Below are 10,389 nucleotides of genomic sequence, written 5' to 3' on the forward strand. Positions count from 1 at the left end.
TATATATATATATATATATATATATATATATATATATATATATATATATATATATATATCATTTTCTTTTGCAGTGACCCTAGAAAATAAAATGGAGATTGTTGCAATAGTTTTGCTTACAAGTTGAAATCTGTTTTTTTTTTATTAAAATTTTTTAATAAAATTACTTAGAAATCCCAAACAGTATATATATATATAAATATATATATATATATATATATATATATATATATAAATATATATATATTTTTTTTTTTTTGCAGTGACCCTAGAAAATAAAATGGAGATTGTTGCAATAGTTTTGCTTACAAGTTGAAATATGTTATATATATATATATATATATATATATATATATATATATATATATATAATTTTTTTTTTTTTTTTTAGCAGTGACCCTAGAAAATAAAATGGAGATTGTTGCAATATTTTTTTTATCACACCGTATTTGCGCAGCGGTCTTACAAACACAATTTTTTGGGAAAAAAAATCACTTTTTTTTTAAAATAAACAATAAGAAAACAGTAAAGTTAGGTCAATTTTATTTTCTATAATGTAAAAGATAATGTTACGGCGAGTAAATTGATACCCAACATGTCATGCTTCAAAATTGCACACGCTCGCAAAATGGCGACATACATTGGTACTTAAAAATCTGCATAGGCGACACTTTAAAAATTTCTAGAGATTACCAGTTTAGAGTTACAGAGAAGGTCTAGGGCTAGAATTATTGCTCTCCCTCTAGCGATCGCGGCGATACCACACATGAGTGGTTTGAACATCGTTTACATATGTGGGCGTGACTTGCGTATGCGTTCGCTTCTGCGCACGAGCTAACGGGGACAGGGCGCTTTCATTTTTTTTCCCTTTTTATTTTATCTTTCATTTTGACACTTTTTAAAAAAAAAAAAAAACAATTTGAACGCTTTTATTCCTATTACAAGGAATGTAAACATCCCTTGTAATAGACATAAGCATGACAGGTCCTCTTTATTGTGAGATTGGGGGTCAAAAAGACCTCACATCTACACTAAAAAAAAAAAGTTATTTCTTTTCATCTTAAAAAAAATGGGCTCTTTAAATCCATTGCTAGGAAAACGTTCAAAAACCAATCAAAATACGCTTATTGTGATTTTTTTTTTTTTTACCAAAAATATGTAGCAGAAAACAAATTGGCCTAAAATGCTAAAAAATTTTGATTTTTAAAAATTTTTTTGGAGAATGTCATATAAAAGAATGTGAAAAAATATTGTTTTTTTTTTCAAAATTGTCGCTCTTTTTTTGTTTATAGCGCCAAAAATAAAAGTCGCACAGGTGATCAAATACCACCAAAAGAAAGCTCTGTTTTTTGGGAAATTGTGTAAAGAATTAAAGTTATACCCAAGCGCTTAAACCCACCCCCCCCCCTATTTTTGAGCCCCAAATCCACATACGTACACGTATGAACTAAAATATCGGGGGCGCCTATTGCGCTACACATGTGACATATCGCACACGCCAGAGTGAGATCCATAATTCTCAGCCCGTTATTCACAGATAAGGGTTAAGGTCATGTGACTACATTTCCCTGGGCTCAGCTCAGCCTAACTGTCAGTTGGCCTGAGATGGGAGGAGCTACCATATAAGAAAAAAAAAAACTGGTCATGTGACTCAGTCAACACTATATAAATAGGAGAGCGCCCCCAGCAGCTCACTTGAGATTTAAGCTTCAAGTAAGTAGGCTGCTGTTTTTTTTTTCTCTCCTCCTAATATTTCCTATATTCTCCTATTAATCTGATCTGATTGGAATCAAACTCCAACCAGATCTTCTATCATTATTTAATATTTTTTAATGGAGTTTATTGATTTTAAATATAATTGATAAAAATATAGATAAATAGATGGACAGATAGATAATAATTATGTATATACAGGGACATGCAGTTAGCTCGGCTTCTCTAATTTAAATCCTAACTGACATTTCCGTTTAAATCATCCCAATACATTTCAGAGGCATTAACCCCTTGGAGACCATTTGTATGGCTCTTGTATACATGTAACAATCAGAATTTTTTTTTTTTTTTTTTGCTAGAATATGTCATAGAACCCCAAATCTCATTATTATTTTTTTTTGAGCAGAGACCCTAGAGAATAAATTGGTGGGTTTTGGAGTTTTTTATGTCGCACGGTATTTGCGCAGCAGTTTTTTTAACCACTTCTGGACCGGGCCTTTTTCTGACACTTGTTGCTTACAAGTTAAAATCATTTTTTTTTTTTTCATTAAAATTTTTTAATAAAATTACTTAGAAACCCCAAACATTATATATATATATATATATATATATATATATATATATATATATATATATAAAAATATATAAATATATATATATATATATATATATATATATATATAATTATATATATATATATAAATATATGTATCATTTTTTAATTTATTTTTTTAGCAGTGACCCTAGAAAATAAAATGGAGATTGTTGCAATAGCTTTGCTTACAAGTTGAAATCTGTTTTTTTTATTAAAATGTTTTAATAAAATTACTTAGAAACCCCAAACATTATATATAAATATATATATACATATATATATATATATATATATATATATATATATATATATGTATATAAATAAATAAATAAATATATATATATGTATATATATATATCATTTTTTTTTTTTTAGCGGTGACCCTAGAAAATAAAATGGAGATTGTTGCAATAGTTTTTATCACACCGTATTTGCGCAGCGGTCTTGCAAACGCAATTTATTTGGAAAAAAATAAATTTTTTCAAATTAAAAAATAAGAAAACAGTAAAGTTAGCCCAATTTTTTTTCCATAATGTGAAAGATAATGTTACGGTGAGTAAATTGATACCTAACCTGTCATGCGTCAAAATTGCGCACGCTCGCAAAATGGCGACAAACATTGATACTTAAAAATCTGCATAGGCGACATTTTAAAAATTTCTAGAGATTACCAGTTTAGAGTTACAGAGAAGGTCTAGGGCTATAATTATTGCTCTCACTCTAGCGATCGCGGCGATACCACACATGAGTGGTTTGAACATCGTTTACATATGTGGGCGTGACTTGCGTATGCGTTCGCTTCTGCACACGAGCTAACGGGGAGAGGGCGCTTTCATTTTTTTTCCCTTTTTATTTTATCTTTCATTTTGACACTTTTTAAAAAAAAAAAAACAATTTGAACGCTTTTATTCCTATTACAAGGAATGTAAACATCCCTTATAATAGACATAAGCATGACAGGTCCTCTTTATTGTGAGATCCGGGGTCAAAAAGACCTCACATCTACACTAAAAAAAAAAAATTTATTTCTTTTCATCTTAAAAAAAATGGGCTCTTTAAATCCATTGCTAGGAAAACGTTCAAAAACCAATCAAAATACGCTTATTGTGATTTTTTTTTTTACCAAAATATGTAGCAGAAAACAAATTGGCCTAAAATGCTAAAAAATTTTGATTTTTAAAAAATTTTTTTGAGAATGTCATATAAAAGAATGTGAAAAAATATTGTTTTTTTCTTTCAAAATTGTCGCTCTTTTTTTGTTTATAGCGCCAAAAATAAAAGTCGCACAGGTGATCAAATACCACCAAAAGAAAGCTCTGTTTTTTGGGAAATTGTGTAAACAATTAAAGTTATACCCAAGCGCTTAAACCCCCCCCCCCCATTTTTGAGCCCCAAATCCACATACGTGCACGTATGAACTAAAATATCGGGGGCGCCTATTGTGCTACACATGTGACATATCGCTGCACACGCCAGAGTGAGATCCATAATTCTCAGCCCGTTATTCACAGATAAGGGTTAAGGTCATGTGACTACATTTCCCTGGGCTCAGCTCAGCCTAACTGTCAGTTGGCCTGAGATGGGAGGAGCTACCATATAAGAAAAAAAAAAACTGGTCATGTGACTTAGTCAACACTATATAAATAGGAGAGCGCCCCCAGCAGCTCACTTGAGATTTAAGCTTCAAGTAAGTAGGCTGCTGTTTTTTTTTCTCTCCTCCCAATATTTCCTATATTCTCCTATTAATCTGATCTGATTGGAATAAAACTCCAACCAGATCTTCTATCATAATTTAATATTTTTTAATGGAGTTTATTGATTTTAAATATAATTGATAAAAATATAGATAAATAGATGGACAGATAGATAATAATTATGTATATACAGGGACATGCAGTTAGCTCGGCTTCTCTAATTTAAATCCTAACTGACATTTCCGTTTAAATCATCCCAATACATTTCAGAGGCATTAACCCCTTGGAGACCATTTTTATGGCTCTTGTATACATGTAACAATCAAAATTGTTTTTTTGCTAGAATATGTCATAGAACCCCAAAACTCATTATTTTTTTTTTTTTTTAAGCAGAGACCCTAGAGAATAAATTGGTGGGTTTTGGAGTTTTTTATGTCGCACGGTATTTGCGCAGCAGTTTTTTTTTAACCACTTCTGGACCGGGCCTTTTTCTGACACTTGTTGCTTACAAGTTAAAATCATTTTTTTTTTCATTAAAATTTCTTAATAAAATTACTTAGAAACCCCAAACATTATATATATATATATATATATATATATATATATATATATATATATATATATATATAAAAATATATATATATATATATATATATATATATATGTATATATGTATCATTTTTTTATTTATTTTTTTAGCAGTGACCCTAGAAAATAAAATGGAGATTGTTGCAATAGCTTTGCTTACAAGTTGAAATCTGTTTTTTTTATTAAAATGTTTTAATAAAATTACTTAGAAACCCCAAACATTATATATATATATATATATATATATATATATATATATATATATATATAAATAAATAAATATATATATATATATATCATTTTTTTTTTTTTAGCGGTGACCCTAGAAAATGCAAACGCAATTTATTTGGAAAAAAAATACATTTTTTTAAATTAAAAAATAAGAAAACAGTAAAGTTAGCCCAATTTTTTTTCCATAATGTGAAAGATAATGTTACGTCGAGTAAATTGATACCTAACCTGTCATGCGTCAAAATTGCGCACGCTCGTGAAATGGCGACAAACATTGGTACTTAAAAATCCCCATAGGCGACATTTGAAAAATTTCTACAGGTTACCAGTTTAGAGTTACAGAGAAGGTCTAGGGCTAGAATTATTGCTCTCGCTCTAATGATCGCAGTGATATCTCACATGTGTGGTTTGAACATCATTTACATATGTGGGCGTGACTTGCGTATGCTTTCGCTACTGCGCACAAGCTAACGGGGACGGGGCGCTTTAATTTTTTTCTTCCCTATTTATTTTATCTTTTATTTTGACACTTTTGTTTAAAAAAAAAAAAAGATTTTTTGATCACTCTTTTCCTATTACAAGGAATATAAACATCCCTTGTAATAGAAATAAGCAGGACAGGACCTCTTTGTTGTGAGATTTGGGGTCAAAAAGACCTCACACCTCATATCTACACTAAAAAAAAAAGTCATTTTTTTAATCTTGAAAAAAAAAATGGGCTCTTTAAATTCGTTGCTAGGAAGCGACGTATGATGTTGCTCCGGTCCTCCAAGGCCATAGAGTGGAGTGGGGACCATCTTGCCCTCACTTGACTTCCTGTCTGAGGGGACAGCAGACCGGATAATTTTTCCCGCTGCTGGCGGGTTCGGTAAGTGGGGAAAACGATCGGGATGTGCCGGAAAGGGGGGGGCACCTCTCCCACCGCCCATAAGGGTGATCCCGCGGTGAATATGCTGCTGGGGCCACCCTTATGTGAAAGCGGACCGCCCACAGTTTCAAAAACTACCGGGGTTATGGCAGCTATCTGCTATCTGCTGCCATAACCCCGGTATTTAACGTCAAAGTACTGACGTAAAACTGCGGCGGGCGGTCTGGAAGTGGTTAAATATAATTTTTGGGGAAAAAATACACTTTTTTGAATTTTAAGGCAAAAAAAAACAAACAAACAAACAATACATACCCCAACTTTTTGTTACAATATAAACGATGATGTGGCGCCAAGTAAATAGATAGCAAACATGTCACGCTTTAAAATTGCGCACACCCGCGCAACAAACGGCGTCAATTTTACTAATTATAGGCGATGCTTTAAAATCCGTTATAGGTTATCAAGAAATGTAAATAAAAGAAAACGATTGCACTTACTAAAAACTATTCCAAAGTCAGCTGCAGGCGCTACAATACAACAATATTGTGAAGATCATTACATATATACAAAAATGCTGCGATAAAATTGGTATAAAAAGATTAAACGTGTTGGCACACATAATAAAATCATTTTTTTTTTTTTAATTTAGTTTTTAATTTTTTTTTTAATTTATTTTAATTTTATTTTTTTTCTCTTATGCACTTCTCACCCATAACAGCGGGAGAGCCCCCTTTTTTCTTCATTTTATCTAAAATCATGATTATATTTGTAAATACCATATATAAAAGTATATAAAAATAATAGAAAATGGCAAAAGTGCAAAGTGCCAATAAAATGTGCAAAAAAGTCAAGGTTTGCACTTTTTTGGTTCCCATTGGAAGGTGGAAGCATTATTGGACTTCCACTAGAGACTTTTTTTCGCATATTTTTTTGGGCACTTTGCACTTTTGCCATTTTCTATTATTTTCATACACTTTTATATATGGTATTTACAAATATAATCATGATTTTAGATAAAATGAAGAAAGAAGGGGGCTCTCCTGCTGTTATGGGTGAGAAGTGCGTAAAAAAATAAAAAATTAAATTAAATTAAAATAAAATTTAAAAAAAACGCTTTAAAATTGCGCATACCCACGCAACGGCAACAAACGGCGTCAATTTTACTAACTATAGGTGATGCTTTAAAAGTCGTTATAGGTTATCAAAAAATGTAAATAAAAGAAAACTATTGCGCTTACTAAAAACTATTTCAAAGTCAGCTGCAGGCGCTACAATACAACAATATTGTGAAGATCACTACAAATATACAAAAATGCCGCAATAAAATTGGTATGAAAAGATTAAACATGTGTTGGCACACATAATAAAATCATTTTTTATTTATTTTTTTTTTTATTTGAATTTAGTTTTTTATTTTTTTTTTTATTTTTTTAAATGTTATTTTAATTTTATTTATTTTTTCTCTTACGCACCTCTCACCCATAACAGCGGGAGAGCCCCCTTCTTTCTTCATTTTATCTAAAATCATGATTATATTTGTAAATACCATATATAAAAGTGTATGAAAATAATAGAAAATGGCAAAAGTGCAAAGTGCAAAGTGCCAATAAAATGTGAAAAAAAGTCAAGGTTTGCCCTTTTTTTGGTTCCCATTGGAAGGTGGAAGCATTATTGGACTTTCACTAGAGACTTTTTTTCGCATATTTTTTTGGGCACTTTGCACTTTTCTATTATTTTCATACACTTTTATATATGGTATTTACAAATATAATCATGATTTTAGATAAAATGAAGAAAGAAGGGGGCTCTCCTGCTGTTATGGGTGAGAAGTGCGTAAAAAAACTTAAAAATTAAATTAAAATAAAATAAAAAAACGCTTTAAAATTGCGCACACCCACGCAACGGCAACAAACGGCGTCAATTTTACTAATTATAGGCGATGCTTTAAAAGTCGTTATAGGTTATCAAAAAATGTAAATAAAAGAAAACTATTGAGCTTACTAAAAACTATTCCAAAGTCAGCTGCAGGCGCTACAATACAACAATATTGTTAAGATCACTACATATATACAAAAATGCCGCAATAAAATTGGTATAAAAAGATTAAACATGTGTTGGCACACATAATAAAATCATTTTTTATTTTAATTTAGTTTTTAATTTTTTTTAAAAGTTTTTTTAAATGTTATTTTAATTTTATTTTTTTTCTCTTACACACTTCTCACCCATAACAGCGTGAGAGCCCCCTTCTTTCTTCATTTTATCTAAAATCATGATTATATTTGAAAATACCATATATAAAAGTGTATACAAATAATAGAAAATGGCAAAACTGCAAAGTGCCAAAAAAATGTGCAAAAAAGTCAAGGTTTGCACTTTTTTGGTTCCCATTGGAAGGTGGAAGCATTATTGGACTTTCACTAGAGACTTTTTTTCGCATATTTTTTTGGGCACTTTGCACTTTTGCCATATTCTATTATTTTCATACACTTTTATATATGGTATTTACAAATATAATCATGATTTTAGATAAAATGAAGAAAGAAGGGTGCTCTCGCGCTGTTATGGGTGAGAACTGCGTAAGAGAAAAAACATTTTTTAATAACATTAAATAAAATTAAAAAAAAAATAAAAAAATAAAAAAATGTAAAATTAAAAACTAAATTAAATCCCCCTTTTTTTTTTTTCTTATTATCCTTGCTTTGTTGATATTCCCCTCTTCTCTCAATTTTTTTTTTTTCTGTGTTTGTATGTATGGATATTATTTGTGCAGAGTAATGTATTGTAGTTGTAACTATGTGTTTTTGTTCAATAATAAAAGGAAAATTTATTTGTAAAAAAAAAAAACAAAATTAAATTAAAATTAAAAAAAAAAAAGATTTTATTATGTGTCACAACACGTTTAATCTTTTTATACCAATTTAAATAAAATTAAAGAAAATTAAAACAAATTAAAAATTAAAAACTAAATTAAATTAAAATTTAAAAAAAATGATTTTATGTGTCACAACACGTTTAATCTTTTTTATACCAATTTTATGTATATATATATACCATTTATGTATATATATATATACCATTTTTGTATATATGTCGTCATAGGTTATCACCTTAGACTTAAGGCCCGTACACACGTACCGATTGTCGGCCGTAAATATTCGGCCGACGACCGATCGGCCGATTGTAGGCTTGTTAGTATGATGCTTCCGACAGCCGACAGCGCATTTTCGGCCGAACAGAAACTGTTGTGCAGGCATTAAAATTTTTGTATGCCGACACCAGAACGGCCGATTGTTCGCCAGTCAGTACAGAATTCGGCCGACATTCAGCAGATTTGCAAGACTGGGCATGCTCAGAGAAGAAAAAACACAGGGAAAGTTAACCATCACATGACATCACTTCTGCAGTCGGCTGTTGTTGGCCGACAAAATTCGTGTGCAGTCTTTTGGCACTTTTCAGCGGACAGGACAGCCCTGGACAAAAGACGGCCGATCGGTCGGCCGACGATCGGTACGTGTGTACGGGGCATTACAGAGGGGGTCTGGCGCTAGAATTACTGCCCCCATGATATGATGTTCGCAGGGATAGCGGACGATCGCTGCTTGTGTGCATGTGGGACCGACGCATACGTTCGCCTTTGCGCGGGCGGGACAGAGGCGCTTTTAATTTCAGCATTTAATTTACATTTTTTTTCCAATCACTTTTATTGCTGTCAGAAGGAATGTAAACATATCTGTGACAGGAATAGGCATGTGACGGGTATTCTTTATGGAGAGATTTGGGGTCTATAAGACCCCAAATCTCTCCTCTGCCCTTAAAAACATTGGATCGCACCAAGATCGGTGTGTTTGGATTCTTTTGATTTTTAAAAATAATTTATATTGCAGATATGATAAAACGCATTACATGGGGGACTTTTTGTGATAAAGAAAAGTTTAGTATAAAAAAAAAAAAAAAAACAGCAATTAAAATAAAAGTGTCAAAAATTAAAGTTTAACCCAAGTATTTAAAATCCCCCCAAAAAATGATGAGCCCCACCCCCACATACATGCTGTTATGAAATCAAATGCACATGTCGGAGCACCTATGCATCAAAACCTCTATTGTGTTATACATGTTACATATCGCCCGGCGCAGGAGTGAGATGAATAATTTTAGGCTCATTATTCACTATTACCTCCAAACGGATGACAAGTTGGGGCTTTAAAAAGCATTCTCTATGGATAATATAGGGTTGGTTGCCGTTTCATGCACGCACAAAATTTTAAGGCTTGGCATGCTGGTTATCTGTTTAGTCTGCGTAACCTCATCTTTTATATTCTAAATCAGTTGATGGTGAAGCTTGGCACCCCAGATGTTTTGGAACTACATTTCCCATGATGCTCAGCTATACTGCAGGGTGCATGAGCATCATGGGAAATGTAGTTCCAAAACATCTGGGGTGCCAAGGTTCACCATCACTGTTCTAGATTATATCAATAAATATGGTAAAATATTGCACATGTGCGCGCTAAAATGAACTTCAGTGTATTTATTACTGACATTTTTGCGTTTCATAAACCGTTGCGCAAATATTGCGTTACATAAAAAATTGGAACTGCCGTTATTTTATTCCCCAGAGTCCCTGCTTTCAGAAAATATATCATGTTGGCGGGGGTGGTATTTCATTTTCTAAAATTATTTTTAAATCAAGTTAATAA

This window comes from Pelophylax lessonae (genome assembly GCF_965119305.1).
Source record: "Pelophylax lessonae genome assembly, chromosome: 8".
NCBI lineage: Eukaryota > Metazoa > Chordata > Amphibia > Anura > Ranidae > Pelophylax > Pelophylax lessonae.